Genomic DNA, 17,426 nt, shown 5'->3' with positions numbered 1-17,426 from the left:
AAGGGTTCACCCCAATAAACTATAGATCAAGAACCGGGCAGCTGTCAACACAGACAGTCCAAATCAAAAGGACACTGTTCCAGTTCTAGTAAGTGTGCCTTCTCCTGGATTGTGTGCACAATGCTGAGGCTGGAGGCAGGGGATCGAGGAAAATAAATTTTTGCACCCCCTTGTGAGTCCTAAAAATAAATAAATACAAATAAAGGGATAATAATATATACATATAAATTACTGTATCTAATTTAAATCATCTGTAGTTAAACTTTTTTTACCTATAGGGGGTGCTTTAACACTGCCCTGCGTTTTCTTTATTCCCCACTTCCATATTCTGTACAACATACTGTACATTCTGTATTGTACATCACCTTCTTTTGTACACTGTGTTATACATTCCCTACTCCACACAGCCTCATTGTGTACGCTGCACTGTACATTCCCCATTCTGCACCAATTTATTTTTATGCAAGGGAGGATAAAAATAATATTTGATCCTAAGTGTTATGTGTTTATATAATCTTTTTTTTTTTTTTAAAGCAAAAACAATGGAAAATGTATGCAGTATGAAGACTGTATTTACCATGACCCTTAAAGTGGGACTAAACCCAAAACTCACCTAAAACAATACAATCACCCTTACCTTCAGTCCCTAAGATCAGTCTATGTCTCGAGAAGTTTCTTCCATCGAGTCCTGGTATCTGTCTTCAGCCCCGCACAGAGGGATCGCCTGGCTCCTCCATCCTTTCCTCTCTTCTCCCAGGTTCTTCCTTCTATGTCAGCCGATCTTGCACTGCGGAGATGCAAGATTGGGTGACGTAGACTGGAAAAATCAACAATAGACAATTTTTTTCCCTATTGATAAAAGAGCTCCTTGCCCGAGCATGTGCAGAGGGAGCAGCCAAGATCCTCCCGGGATGCGTGACGTAGGCTTTGCACTCCCCCCCAAAAAAAAAAACAATTTTAAGCAAGCAATTTTGTGGAGTGATCAGATATGTGGATGAATGTTAAATGAAAGTTCACACGTTGAGTAATACAAAAATGATTGATCAAATCCGTTTCATGTTTAGGACTTCACTGTACCATGTTTATGAACTTCCGATTGATCAATTGAGACTGCTGGCTAATTGGGGGAAATTGATCAGACCAGACACTCAAGCTTAGAATTAGCAGCAGATGTGTACTAGGCCTTAAACAAACAACAGAGTTTGATAGAAGTCTATTTCATATTGTTTTACAGCTCTTACTGGAAAGAAGCCATTCCATTCCTTCAAAAAGTGCCCCCTTGTGATTTAAAATAACCTTAAAAATACCTTGATATACCTATGCTGTAGACTTCAAAATACATCTTATCTTGTATGTGATATCAGTAGACATTTTATAATATTGCCCTTTGTTCCTCCCCCGGCAGCTGCATAGAAGGGTAGGGACGTAGGGAGGTGAGGGTAAAGGAGCTGAGCCAGCACAAACAGTATAGATCATTCCAGAAGATGAGAGTGCTATAATACAGAAGGAAGGAGGGGGTATGCTAGAGAATTTACTCTTCTTGAAGCAGTAGTTTTTTCAAGCAAGTTCAGAAATGTAAAGTAAATAAAAAAAGAATATTTGTACAGAAAACACACTGCAACTAAGCTGTCATAATACTTGAAGAAAAGAACCCAAAATGTGGTATTGTTTCATCCAGTTAAATCAATGACATCACAACGGATAGGGAATAATAATAATAAATATTGTTATTAATATTATTTTATGACCATGCATTCGTTTGTCATTCACGTGTGAAGAATGAATCTGATATCTTGGTTCTAGAGACTTCTGAATAGGCAAGCCTTAATATTCTGCAAACTGTGGATTTGATTTAACTAAATCCTCTAAGCATCTAAGCATTAACACCCTTCACACCATTTGGTCTTGAACTGATCCTATAGCGAGGTGTACACACACCAATGATAATAAAGAGCCATCTGGCAAAGTTAACTCCAGACAAACAATACCGGGCCAAAGTGAAAAGAATGGCAATGATTGCCACAAACACGTGAAATACTCTAAAAGCGTTTAATTTAGCAGTTTCCTGTGCAGGCAAGTAAACAAACATTACATGCTTTTCAGGGGAAGTAATGGCAACAATGTATCAACTTGCAGTGATTTATGCGTTGATGAAAAATGCAATGTAGTTGATATGAACAACAATCAAAAGTAGCCAGACAATTTCTCCCCCGGTCCTATACTGTCAGGGTGATGTACTGAAAGTCTTTATTTCATTCTACATGGGCCTCTCAACAGCGCATTCTCCTCTTAGGCTGTTCTCATGCCTTTCGCATCACCTGCTGGGGCCTTGATCATGGACAGAGTAGACGAGCAGCAGGGGACAATTAGAGAGGAGTTCAGACTTTGATCATTTGACCATATGTGAATACAACAGCTGACCACATGTTTGAAAAGACAACTCGCTTGAAAGTATTTAGAGAAATAACAAAAGAAAGCAAAGATACTGAAAATCTACATTTTAATTATGTGGCATAATTCACCATGCACACAATTTTTTACACATTTTCAAAATGTAACACAATTAGGAGTGTTTATTGTTGCGCCGGTTTAATAGTAGTGTCTCAGCATTGTGTAACTTATTCTTGTTCTCATTAAAAAAAAATAAAAGAGCCTGTATAGGGTCATTTTCAAGTTTGCCCAGGGTGTATAATTGAAATCGGGCTTCTGACGAATACAATAAAAACAATCATGAAAAAAATAAATAAGAACATATCACCCTGGTAATACTGGTTTTTGCCACCTGGGCATTGTATTAACTAAAAGGTTATTATGATCGTAATAAAATAGGTAGATTAATGTTCTACTTACTCTTTCCTTTGCGTAGCTTATTGGACATACAATTTACACGTACATGGATGTATATAGATATATAAATATATATCCTCAATCACTGTACCTAATGTGATATACCTTTGAACTTTGTACTGCTTAATATATTGGCACTAAATTAGTACAAAAAATAATAATGTGCCAAAAATACTTGACTTGCTTCTTGTATGAGGAGACTAGGTCTATACATACATATGTACAACCAAATCTGGAACAGTAAGGAATTTGGATTTTTTGTCTAACATAAGGATTTTATTTAAATGGGACCAATAAAGGGTGTCATATGAAGGCATACTACAACAAGAAGTGCTATCATTATATAATGCAATTTAAACTTGATACGGACCATCCATAAAACGTATTAATTTATCATAACTTAAAGCACAACTAAAACTGAAATACTCACCATGTTCTCTTGCAGGATGCTACCATCATCTTTTTTCTTCTCTTCCTAGAAATCTATCATATTGATAGACCGATCTTGATAGGCCCAGCTGGGATGACATAACTCCCATACCAACATACGGAAATTCAATCATTCCAGGCACACACAGGGGAAGTCCGTATGCGCTTTTTTAAGAAATACCCACAGCATTTAGGTAGGAAGGAGAGATTGTTGCAGAAGAGACATTACCTGTCCCTTTCTGCAATAATCAGATGACCTGCCCGATTATGGATTTTTAGAATTTTTTTCAGTGGTGGTAATAACATAGCTGTACTGGGGCTTGATTTGTGACCCTTGTTACCCACCACCTGTTGATGGCCTTGCAGTTGCCCACAGTAATTCTGGTTACATTCTAAAATGTGCTTGTGCTCCTTATACAGGTGCAAAGGTGTCTTTGCAGAAATTCTTTACTTTACTACAATTTAAATCTACACCAGTAAATTAACTGAACTCTAAATACAGTGATTGTTTTTGGAATATTAGGCAATAAAATATTGGGAGTGGAGTCTTATTTTAACACAAACACACTTACAAAGTAAATAATAACAATATATAATTCTATTTACCAGGAAATAAGTTATTCTTTATAATGATCATTAAGATTTCCATCAGTTTTATTATAGTATCATTTTGTTTGAAGGCACTGTGGCAGATTTCATTCTGTAATTGCTGGCCTTTTAAACTTGATTTTAAGTTTGTTTCTTTAATGTTAATAAGTCTATTTACTTATAGATCAGACTTGCACAATAGCACCATTTGTGTCAAGTGCTTAATTTCCTTTGACTTGCTTTGTATGATTGTACCTTTTGATGTCTGTGTCCTTGCTTTCAGCCCTGAAGTTGCAATACTCTTACTTTGGTAAATAGGTCCTTTGGTATTTTGAAACACCATAGATGATAGATAGTCTAATGCTGCCCAGCAGCTACACTTTCACGCCAATTAGCATACTAATGAGGCAGATATTTACACTCCAGCAAAAAGGCATGATGGTAAAATTACAGTAATTGTTTTGGCAACAACTTGCTTAAAGAGATATTTTGGATGGGCAAATGTTTCTTTTGTTTTCAGAGATGCAAACATACTCCTTTTATGTGAATCAACAAGGCCTGTTCCTATCAGACAATGTATGATCTTGCTGTCAAGCTTCGGAAAACAGTTCAGTTACCACAATCAATACTGAGTGGTAAATGTCAGATGCTATTTGAGGACATACATAAATGTTATCGCATTTCTTGGAAAAGGAGAGGGTTGAGACTTTTGTAATATTGTGAAACAAGTAGAAGAAGAAGGGGTTTGGTTTGGATAGAATTGAACGAGTGTGACATAATGACCATCTTAACACTACTTTCACTATAATTTTGCAGGGCTCAATATATAGACCTCAAACTGAGCTCTCAAAACTTAAAGTTTGGTGAGTATTACTGAGAATAAGACAACATTAACTGGCTGTTGTAATAAAGTAACACATCCTATGTCTTCCAAAAAGGTGGGATAGCTTAGGGTGCATTATGTAATCTAGTTATATCCCGATCTATTGTTACACCAAGGTGACCAAAAATCACCTGACAAAGCTATAACCGCCAATGCTTCTACTGATATCAGCAAGTGTTCCAATCTTCTAGTTTATATAACTGTGTTGTCTTGTCTTTGCAGTAATTTTTGTGTCACTCACCCAAAGGTGGGGTTAGATTATATGAGAATATCTGCAACACTTCCTGGTGACATGACTTCTAAATCCCTGTAGATAACAACACAGATCTTATCATACACAAATACATTTATTAGGTCTACTGGTTGCTTGTTAAAAACATTTGTTAACATAGATCCTGAAGGATATAGGTCAGAAGATTAATCATCATCTATCGAGCACTCTTTAAATTCTGGGTAGGATTGCAGAGACTGAACCAAAAGGCTCAGAAGACACCCCTTTTTTTTTAGGCATTGCAATATTATTATTATTCACTTGTATTTTTATAGCACCAATATGGTACATAGCCCTTTACAAACTCTATAGTCATGTCACTAACTGTTTCTTAAAAGGGCTCATAATCGAATGTCCCTAACATAGTTATATGTCATTAACACAGCCTAAGGCTAGGTACACACATGCAATTGTTCTCTTCCGATAATCGGCTCAAAGCCGATATCGGAAGAGAATCTGGCATGTGTACAGTGCTTGTCATCCATCGTCCGAACGACCGTCCTGGCAGATCCACGGTTGATGGACAACAAACGTTCTCCATCGTTCTCCCCGTCCCTTCTACCTAGAGCAGATCAGTACTGTATGTACAGCACTCATTCATTCCTCGTGCAGTTGTTAGTGGTTAGAATCGTGAAAGATCCTTTCCAACTATATTTATTGCACGTATACATAGACCAATTTCTTTTTGGTGAAGGAAGCCAAGAAAACTGAAATGCCTGCAAGATACCACATACAAATACAGAAAGAACAACAAACTCAATTGAAATATTGCCCTGGCTGAGATTTGAACCTGGGACCCTAGTATTATACTATATCAAAATATTGAATGTATTCCTGGGAGCACATAAAGGACCTGATTTATTAAAGCTCTCTAAGACTAGTGTAGATAGATTATCATGGGAGAACCAGACCCAAAGTGACTATGCTAATGGCTTGCAGCCCACTGGGTACTACCAGCAGTGGCACATTCTGAACCGTATGTATAATTGGAAGTGATATCCATTCTCCATTATAAATTGGGCTCTTAGGGCCTGATTTATTAAAGCTCTCCAAGGCTGGAGAAGATACATTTTCATAAGTGAATCTAGGTGATCCAGTAAACATAGAATGGATCTGGTTGCAGATTGAAAACATTTGCTAACAAATAGCAAATGACTTTTAAGAAATCCATTCCAGGTTTGCTGGATCACCCAGCTTCACTGATACAAGAGCATCTTCTCCAGCCTTGGAGAGGTTTAATAAATCAGGCTCTTAGTTTGAAAATTTTTAAAACTGTATTCCACAAGTTTGGTTACTTCATAAGAACACATATGGCTCAAAAAATAAATTATTGTGGTTGTATTATTAAATAAAGACTTTTTCCAATAGAAAACTAGTACAAAATGGAAAATGCTATACTAAAAGAATTTCATTTCTTTTTTAACTTGACTTGTTGATGGTTGTCATTTGGATGGGTTCAGACATTTGAAACAAAATGGACAGCACAGTGGCTTAGTAGTTAGCAAACTTGCCTTTGCCGTGCAAGTCCCGGGTTTGAATCTCGGCCAGGACACTATCTGCATGGAGTTTGCAGGGTCTTCTCATGTTTACTTGGGTTTCCTCTGGGTACTCCACTTCCTCCTACATTCCAAAAACATGCAGTTAATGTGGTTAATTGTCTTCCCCCAAAAAATTGACCTTTGACTATGTTAATGACAAATGACTGAGGTAGGGACATTAGATTGTGAGCTCCTTTGAGGGACAGCCAGTGACATGACTATGGACTTTGTACAGAGCTCCATATTATGTTGGTGCTATATAAATACTGTGTAATAATGATAGATTGGGTGGAATGTGCACCAAAGCAATATGGCATCATTTTAGGAAAGCACAATAATTTATCCTACACATTATTACTATAATTTATTCTACAAAATACTAGGCAGTATGTTACCTTCTAGGAAAAACAAAATCATAATGAAATATAGGGTATCATTGGTTAAACATGGAAGACTAGCAGTCCAGGACAGTCCAGATGAAGAAATGAGTAAAGTAGGGAGATTCTTATAAAACACAAATAGGTGGACTGGCTCTGGGATTTAGCCATTTTATATAAAAGTTGGTTCTCCAGTCACAGCTGCATATCTGGAAGAAACCATGATTTTAGCAATGGATAGAATGAGGAAAGGTCAGAACCTCTCTCAATATGCTGCCAAAACTTAATTTAAGAGATTTACTCCATCATACAGACCACATAAAAATCTGACATTTCCCATTCTTTTAAAAAAGTTTCTTGCTGTCTGTGATTTTTTACAACTTCCTATATCTTAAATACATCTAAGAAACAGGTGAATGTACCCCACTTTGTGCTCTGTACCTTAGATTACTTTTCCCAAATGGAGATATAGTAATAAGGCTACGTACACACATGCAATGGTTCTCGTTTGATAATCGTCTCAGGGCCGATATCATATGAGAATCTTGCGCGTGTACAGTGTTCATCTTCCGAACGACCGTCCTGGTGGATCCACAGACGATGGATGACGAACGATCATATTACAAGTGAAGGGGAGAGAGCGCAGTGGGGTGCCTCTCCGTCGTTCTCCCCACTCCCCTCTTTATAGAGCAGAACCGTGCTGTCTGTTCAGCACTCATTCATGCATCGTGCAGTTGTTTGTTGTTGGAAAGGATTGTGATAGATCCTTTCAAACGACAATTATTGCACGTGTTTAAGACGTTAACAGAAATTGTAACTCTTCCTCATGCTATCCCGACTTTTTAAGAAATGTGACACTACACATAATGCATCGTGATTTCTAGTTGGTTGCCAGGAGTTTCTGCACTAAACACCTTGCTTTTTCTCTTGTTAAGTAAGCCTAGAAGTTTTATGGAACATACCATATGTGCAACTCAAGGAGGGTCTGTATACTATTTTCACCTTTCTAACTTTGTGATTCAGTTAAAATTGGTGTTAAAACAACTGATTTACTTCTGCCCAAGTTATTTCCATAAAAAAAGGAAAAAATAAGTTTCCTAGCTCAATCTGTATACTCATAAAAGTAAAAAAAAACATTTAAGAGACTTTGCTTATTTGAAAATGTGAAAAATGCCTTTGTAATAATTTAGCACTAAATGTTCAAAGTAAAATTATAGGTGAAACTACAGTATCAAGTGTTATAAAGGTAAAACACATGCTGTTATTGTTGCATACAAAGCTGGGGAAAGGTGTTTGACAGATTTAAACTGTAATAAACTTATGTAGCCTGACCAAGCAGCAGTAAAAGTAACCTGTCAAATAACTCAGCATGGAGTTTTTTTTCTTTTTTTCTTGCTAAGATTTGTTCTTTATTCTGGGAGAGGAATTTAACAAAGTGTATTACACATGGGCAAACCAACAATTTTATGTTTATTTTGCAATAAACAACCTTCTGATTCTTCATGGAAGCAATCTGTTGATTCTTTCATTGCTCCATGGGTGTTCATGAGAATTGACAATGCAACACAAATGATGGGGATAGCAGGAGGTTAAGATGGTTCCCTGTTGTCATTTACCAGAGGGAACTTTATCAACACATAAATTAACCTTTCTCTTTAAGATTAGCTTTCTTTTACAAATGGCATGCATTTCAAGGAGCAAAACCTGTTCTCTTCCCCTTTCTTTTTATATGCATGCAGGAGAGTTATCAGAATTTTAACAGGAGTTTGACCTGACTGATCTGCAGAGATACTACTCATCAACAGCTGTCACTACAGCCCCATGAATTTCATGTCATCAAGCCGTGCGCATATTGTGTGCTGTGCTCTCAACAATGCATAATGATGTCTATCAAAGCAAAGAACATTTGGAGAGTCAAAACAAAAAAACCTACAGTGATGATTGGTGATGGCTTTAGCCATCCATTCTTGAGCTGTCAGTCACGTGGTGGTAAATCAAACTCAGGGAGTAGCTGTGACCTTATGGGTGGATGGGAGCAAGGGAGAAAATAATGTGTTTTGAATTACTTGTATGGTAAAATACAACCATAAAGTTTAATATTCAGGTCTACTTTTAGGCTGTAAACCATCACTTCTGAATACAAAGTTTGGCACCGAAGAAAATTGTCATTTTTGTTATAAAGACTCATACACTGCATTTTTTTAGTGGTTTTTAATTAATTAGGGGAATCTGATTACCTGATTTTTCAGATGACAGTGTACTTAATAGCATTTATCCTAAAACATTAAGAAGGCAGTGATGAAAAAAAGGTTTGTACTGGGTACATGATGATACATTTCACTGATCACTGGCACTGCATCGATGGTTCCTAAAAAAACAACATTCACAGATATGACAACAGGCAGCAGTAAGCTGTACTGTACAATCACTGTCACCCCATGCATTCTCTATAGGCCTGTTGCAGGTGAACGCTACTTGAAATTGCCATCAACCATCAAGTTTTGAGCTGAATGGCTCAATATATGAGCTCTTGACCATGCAATTGATTCACATTTCCCTTTGCCACAAAAAATATGGACTACAACGTCTGAACTTTGTTCATGGAGAACAACCCACTGTAAGTGGCTCAGATAGGAACTTAAGATACATTGCTGAATCTTAACCAACATCTATTTAAATTTAGGTATGACGCACTAAGGCTATGTTTACACATGCAATAATTGTCTTTCACGATCCTTTCCAACAACCAACGACTGTACAATCCATGAGTGAGCACTGTACATACAGCACCATTCTGATCTATGGAGAGGGGAGGGGGAGAACGACGGAGCGGCACCCCGCTGCGCTTTCCCGCAACTTTACTTCTATTAGGAGTGTTCGTCGTCCGTGGATCCACCACGGTGGTTGTTTGGACAATGGACGAGGAGGGCTGTACACATGCCAGATTCTCGTCTGATATCGGCCCTGAGCCAATTATCGGACGAGAACCATTGCACGTGTGTACGTAGCCTTAGAGGTCTTCCTTTAGAAAGAGGGTAGAAAAAACTCTACTGCTGCCCCTGTCTCCTTATATTAAGAAAGAGATGTTCTTCACAAATCACCACTGGTTAGCTGTTTCATTGGATCATCTGATAATGATCATTGTTGATTAATTTTCTCTGAAGGAAGTTAAGTAGCTCCAAGTGGAGTATGTTTTATTTGATTATCTTAGGTTGCGGTAAAGCAAGTATAGGAGTGAGACATCTCCTAAGACACATTGGAGACATCTAGGCATTGATGACAGTTCTGAAGAAGACAAAACGTTTTCTAAAGCCCACAGATAATAGACGAGAACTAACATTGGTGTCTTCTATGCTCGAACAGCATTGAGTATGAGTGGATATGCTGTTCAAGTGGAAATCATTGACAGCCACTTATATCCGATTACATTGCTTTTGCAGAAGCAGCAAACATTATTACACTTCTACTCTACCATATAGTCTTGTTGACAGATCAAGTCCATCATTGTTATTGCCATACCACCCCACCTTTATTTCACAGTACTCAGTATTACATCCTTATCTGAACATGAACATCATTTCATGACTGTACCATAACAGATCAAAGTGTTGTATGCATTGATTTACCTTTCTAACCATTTAGCATCTCAGAATTTTGATTAATCGAATAGGACAATGGAAAATCACCTGGGACATGCTGATCATTCCCAATTAATGTCTAAATAGCCCAATCTAGACAAATAACCAGTTCACACATAGGCTTCATTATGGCTCAGGGTGTCCATTTGGTAAAATGTACACCCCCTCCACCCCCATCTCACGTAAAAGTGCTATAAAGATAATGCACAAAAAATAGGACTAGAACCAAGTTACTTATCTTATACTGCACCTTTTGGTTCCTTAGCCTAGAAATACCTCTGCTTCTTTACCTAGAAAGGTCGAAAATCTTTGATATGTAAATTTATGCTGGACAGTATCAGAAGCCATTGGAATGGTATGACAGTCAGGCAAAGACAACTTCCATATTTTTACAATACGTAACTTGTATTGTAAAAATATGGAAGTTGTCTTTGCCTGACTTGCCTGACTTTAAAGCTACACTGCCAATGCAATAGCATATGATATCACAGTATCAATTAAAGTTCACATATTTGTATATCACTCATAGACTAGAGTTTGCATATCGCTTCTATGTTTGAATGTAGACTAATTTTCATTTTTAAATGTTTACTCACTTCATTTTTTGTTATTTTTACAGATCAGCTAAATTTATACCAAGTAAACATGGGGTTAAAAAGCAGTGCCTTTACATTTACTTTCTGTCTGCTACACACTGACTTTTAATGTTTTTGACACATCTTCATTAGGTGATGTTAATTGGAATCCTGTAGTGTTTAAGAAAATGTATATTTCAATACAACCTAATCTTTTTTTACATTTTACAATGAACAGAAGGAGCGGATTTAGCAGTTTTTGTGGTTTCAAGCTTGGAGAGGAAATTGAAGGGGAAGGCTTGTCTCCCCTTATAAAGTAGGGAGAGGTCATGCTCATAAGTGGGGAGATTGGAAGTACTTAACTTTTAGCTACTACAGAAGCTGGTTAAGGTCGTCTATAAGAGCCTTTGAAGGTTTATATTACAGAGAGAGGTTAATTTTGAGGCTGCAACATTTCTTCTCTTTCTTTCCAGGTTCATCCACAAAAAGAGTTTCAACATCAAATGATCTTTTTGCCGACCATTTTCTGCCATTTTCTTTTATTCTGTTTTTTTTTAAGTGTGCAGAAAAAGAAATCATTTTTAAATTACACATAATATTTAACAAACTTCTCAAAAGCCTAAATGCTATATTTTAAAACCTTCAAAAAATAATTGTTGGTTTTCTAAAGGGTAGCAAATTGGTTTAAAAACATATTGTTTGATTTTTTAAAAAGCAAGCAACCGATATACCACACCTAGGGCTTGGTCATCTAAGTTTGTGGCCAAACCTGGGGGAACAACCCAACTAAGGGAAAAGGTGTCACACAAAACATAAATAAAATATAGTTAGTGATGTGTTTTCTATATATTGGGCAGGGACCTCTCCTCCTCCTGTATCACCCTTTGTACTTGTAAGTTTGTCTGTTTTGTAGGTTTGTCATCTGCAGTTCCTATTTCTTGTACAGCACTGTGTAATATGTTGGCGCTTTTTTATATAAAGTTTAGTAATAATAATAGTAAAAAAATCCCTATTTAATGTACAACTCTGTGTAATATATTGGCGCTATATAAAGCCTGTTTATTATTATTATTATTATTATTATTATTATTAATATTATTATTAATAATAATAATAATAATAGTAATAACAAAATCCTGTCTAGCTGATATAGAAAATACTATCTGGCCTTTAAAGCCATCTGCCCACATATAAAAAAGGTTTGCAAACTGGCACATAAAACACTAGTTGTCTACCAATAACCAACTCGTTTAATAAAACCCAATCTTTTTGTGGCACATTGATTTTAAATTATGCTGTGTAAATCTGACATTTAAAAAGAAATGTCCATGTCCATGGCAGGTTTTCCGTGGTGGCAATCAATTATCCTCCAGAATTTTTGGTGAATTGTAATTGTAATTGACAAGTTCCAAATATTTTATTAGAATTTAAAGGCATTAGATGCCAGTCACATATTTTGTCAATTCAACACAGGGAAACCTGTATTAGATTTCAAAGAAGTAATGGTGCCTACAGAATTCAGGCTCCAGTGATGTGGAGAAGGAGAGGCAGTTTAGAACGGTGAGGATAACACTGTTGACAGGTTGCTGAACAAAATCAATATTTCTCTTTTAAGCAAGTTTTTACAAATTACTCCAATGTTAATAACTGAGAAAAGGTGATCCTAAAGTCCTCATGCCCAGACACAAAGTGGTACTGTTTATATACCAGTCATAAGACATATGTATATGGACACAAGTAATCCCAAGGGACAAGAGGCAGTCTTGAGGTTACTGATGAGATTAAGGCTAAGTCCACACTGACCTAATGCATTTTTTGAGTTTTATTTGTCTATAAAGACATCTTAAACCAAGGTTTGTGACAGAGAAGAGTAAGAACAGAATACCTCCCAACTCCCAGAATTGCCCAAAAATGTCTAAAATGCCCAATAAAGGGCAATTCATGTCATTGATGGTGTTTGGGGCATTTACACATATTTTAAGGCTTTTTTGGGGGTGTTTTAACACTTTATAAAAACTACAGGATGCACTTTCTTTACAGCCCATCAAGAAAACAATATGGCCGTTGACAATAACAATTTTACATTTGTTCATTTTTACTTTTTTGTCAATTAATATAGAGACATTGTGGCTTCACAAAGGAACCTGAACTAGTCAATTATTAATGTTCTAGAAAGCAACAAGGTTCTGTTGTCTTTAACTAAGGTGCCCGGCAAAGTCTTTGGTGGTGTGGTTTCTCTTGCCAGCCCTAACTTCAATACAGGAAAATAGTGGCGTACGGGCTAGTAGAAGGATCCATTGCCCAAAGCAGGTAATATTGGTGTTTGCAACTCTAATGGGGAATGGGGAATACCATGTTGGATGTTTTAGCACAGAGGTAGGTAAACTCCGGCTTTTAGGCCAGATACAGCCTTGCCAGTGTTCCAGTCCAGCCCAACGTCCCCTTAGTTGTTTATTTTTGGATTCTCCCTAATTGAATTGTCGCATTATCAAGCGTTCCCGCACAGTTACCCTATTACTATGCCTAAACAGCAGAAACAATGGGCAGCTACCAGTCTCCCGAATGGACTAACGAATTATTCTTCGTCCAACGTGACAAAAAAAGCCCTGTTTTTAGTGTGTGACGACACCAACAGCACTTTCAAGCATTCGAATCTCAAGGGGCATTTCGATGCCAAGCAGGAGCACTTGTACAGAGACTTTCATTGACTTCTACCGTCAGCTGGCACATGCTCAGTTTCCACTGCTGTTAGCTCTTGCCAAGCATGTGATCGCAAAGTTTGGCAGCACTTATTCGTGCGAGCAGCTGTTCTCCAAGATGTGGTTTTGTAAAAACAAGCTGCGCTCTCAGCTCACTGACAATCACCTAACATTAACATTCTGTTGCTGAACTCCTCATCATTAGAACCTGATATTGTATCTGTCTCTAAGAATATGCAACATCTTGTTTCCCATTGATCGTAATATATTTTTATATAAAAAACCTTTCTTTGGACACCTTGTTTCTTCTGGCCTAGTGCGCCTTCTTGACCTCCTAAAAAGTTTGCCTACCCCTGTTTTAGCAGATGAATACAGTAAAGTTTCCACTGATGTGATTGATATTCACAATATTATACTGCAGGTAGGCATTCTTCGAATTGTTTCAAATTTTTAATTGTTGTATTACAACATACCACACTATTTGGGCAAAAGATTGCGGGCACCTGACCATTACACCAGATTTTAATATTCTATATGTGCACAAATAAAAAAAATCTAAATTATAATATTAAATCCATATTAGTTGAAAATCTTAGTTTTCGTTTCTCAGATCAGAAAAATTCTTATGTAATCCAACCTAAATTCTAATTTTCACTTTTAGAGAAACCTGCCAGTCTTGTCATCACATAGTCAAAATAAAGTTTTCACTTACAAAATACATGGGGCACTAATGGATGGCATACACAGCAGACAAGCAGACAAGACAGTTTTTTTTTTTACAAATGCTCATCATGAATCTGACTACAGTTTGTTTGTACTGGACTCATGGGAATGACAAGACAGGAGTTTTGCATAATCTGTTTATTTTCCAGCTGCTCAGAGTAGCATTGAACAGAGATAAAGTGGCTCCTTTTACACTTCTCATTTGCTGTTGCAATTCGCACCTAGGTGCTGATACTTGCATGGGATTCCAGAATAAGGTCACCAAGTACACAATTATCAGCAAAACAGATTAGTACTCCCTGCCATCAAACAAAAATGTTGGTATTCCCATGCTAATGTGATTTCTGCATTATGCAATCTAAATTAGAGATTTGCAACACTGATGATTTCTCTATCATGCTCCTGTCTGTTTGAGCCGGAGTTTTATAATTAAATAAACAGGCACTTCTAATAACAAAAGTGACTTTGCAAACCACATTCCAAGTATAAGTACTGTAGATATTAAAAAAACAAGATCTGTTATGAACCATGTCAAATAATTCTTGGTCACAGTATAATTGCCAAACCACCTATGTAGCACATCATTTAACGAGTATAAACAATAAAATACTCAAACATAAAATGGATTCTTGGCCTACTGTATTTAAATTTAAAGTCAAATATTAATTGTTGCAACACATTGGGGTGATGGTATGTATAGTAGGATAGTAGTACCACATCACATTGAATCGTATCAGGATAAATAGCACTGGCTTTGGCTGGGAGTTTCACCCCAGATTCGCCATGGTCAATAAGCTAAGTGTACAATAATTGTGTCCCCAGTTCACTATCACAATAGGCAATAAGTCAACTGAAAATTGGAAACCATATAATTTAAAGACACTACTTTATAATTTATTTATTATCACTGCACATAGAATAAATATAACTTTGTTGATTATTGAAAAAGACCTTGTATTATGATTGATTTATAATTGAGTGTTATTATTGCAGCAAGAATCTGTTCCAGTCTTTATTTTGCTTAGGAAGCAGCTTCTGTGTATTACGTCAAAAATGAGATAAGGTTGAGAGAAATTATGTATACTGTGTTTTGTATTTTTTTTTAATGCATTAAATACATTATGTTTTTGTATGTATGATATAATCAAGGTGTAATGACTAAAAATCCAAGCTGTCCATTTGTAGTTAAGTTTAAACGAGCCAACCGATATTTGCATTTTTTTTTCTTAATAAATGATCCTGATCTGACTCCTAACCATTAATCCAAGCACAATGGTGTATTCACCTTTTTACTCAAAACCTAAATTACATTAAAAAAAACTGTGTGTTAGCTCTCTCTATTACACAGCAACACAAGGTGTGAATTCAACGAAAATGGCCAGTAAGGGTGCACAATTCTCACTAATAAAATTAATAAATCATGCATAAGTTCTTTCACACAAGTCAGTATTCTTGCTTGATCAAGAAAAAAGTTAAAACAGTGAGAAGGCCTTCTATATCCAATATTTGTCAACATATGTATTACATTATCATACGGCGCTTTAGTGTGGCCCAATGCACATGCAATGGGCCTGATTTATTAAAGCTCTCCAAGCCTGGAGAGGATATTCTTTCGTAAGTAAAACTGTGCGATCCAGATAACCTGGAATAGATTTCTTAAAAGTAATGTGCTATTTGTTAGCAAATTTATTCCATTCTGGACCAGATCCATTACAGGTTTGCTGGATCACCCAGCATCACCGATAGTGTTTCCTCTACAGCCTAAGAGAGCTTAATAAATCAGGCCCAATATCTCTTAAAGCCCAACTCTAATCTGTAATTGTGCAATTTTTTATTGTTTTAATATGCCCCACTTTCCTTTCATTGTGTAGAAATTACCAAGCAGTTTTACCCTCTTCTTGCTTTATCCCCATTTTCTTCCAGGTTGGATAATGACCAGTGCCACTGCCCAGCCAAGAAATGGGCTTTCATGAAATAAATGACTTCACCTAAAGCCACTCTCCAGACAACTAAATGAATAATTAAAAATACACATTTACATGCAGATCTGTTAAACAGAGAATTTGTATCCATCTTTTTCCAAGATTTACACAACCTGCCATATTGATAACCTGCCTTTTTGTTGCATGTTAGTACCTCCTTGGTCTCAACCTGTATAAATATGTTATTTGGTTTTTAACTCATAACTAATGTATATAAGTCTCAAATTCATCTGCAATTTTTTTTTTATTGAAAGGCATGCTCTGTTGATGTCCGAATTTTAAGCCATACATATATGTGTGCACATTTACACCCATTTGTCAATACTGGTTCCCAACAAGAACATGTGTTTTAGCATATATTTTTAAAAGAATTGCCAATGTAGCATGACATCAATATACACTGTCTATTAAAACTAGGCAAATGCACATGGGCTTTTAATGTATAACAAATTGAAGCATATCTACGCCATATTAATGATGTAAATTAAAGCACAGTGATACATTATTAGTGCTCCATTTCATATATTTTTAATTATTTTAACCTGTAATTGAAGAAAAGAAAAATATGTATTTAATAATTTATACAGTTGTTTCTGGTGGCATCAGTCTTAAGCTGCTTTATACAGCTGGCAAAATACAACATATCTGGGTCATCACACATTACTTCAAAAATGATTAATATGAATAATGTTAATTGTTGTGTAAGGAGAAATGTAATATAGGTTAATCATAAGAAAATATAGTCTGTGATGTATTTTATTTCAGTGATTATAATAATATATTTATGAACTACAAAGATTACCTTAATTCAAAGGCAAAATGATCTAACCCTATATTTAATTAAAGTATTATAGGAACCAACGTATTTAATTTTAA

The 17,426-nt window shown here is 36.3% G+C and overlaps 1 long non-coding RNA gene across 1 annotated transcript in view; it reads left to right on the top strand.

Annotated features, from left to right (window-relative positions):
• The window catches only part of LOC140344446 (uncharacterized), a 41,957-nt gene extending 25,376 nt beyond the window's left edge, over window positions 1–16,581 (top strand). Inside the window, exon 3 of the long non-coding RNA XR_011923561.1 lies at window positions 16,492–16,581. This is a non-coding gene — a long non-coding RNA (uncharacterized lncRNA). The remainder of the gene's footprint in view (window positions 1–16,491) is intronic.
• The last annotated feature ends 845 nt before the right edge of the window (window positions 16,582–17,426 follow it).

The sequence above is a fragment of the Pyxicephalus adspersus genome, chromosome Z (genome assembly GCF_032062135.1).
Source record: "Pyxicephalus adspersus chromosome Z, UCB_Pads_2.0, whole genome shotgun sequence".
In the NCBI taxonomy this organism is placed as follows: domain Eukaryota; kingdom Metazoa; phylum Chordata; class Amphibia; order Anura; family Pyxicephalidae; genus Pyxicephalus; species Pyxicephalus adspersus.
The sequence above is the reverse complement of the archived record's forward strand: the minus strand, read 5'-3'. Positions and strand labels throughout refer to the sequence as shown.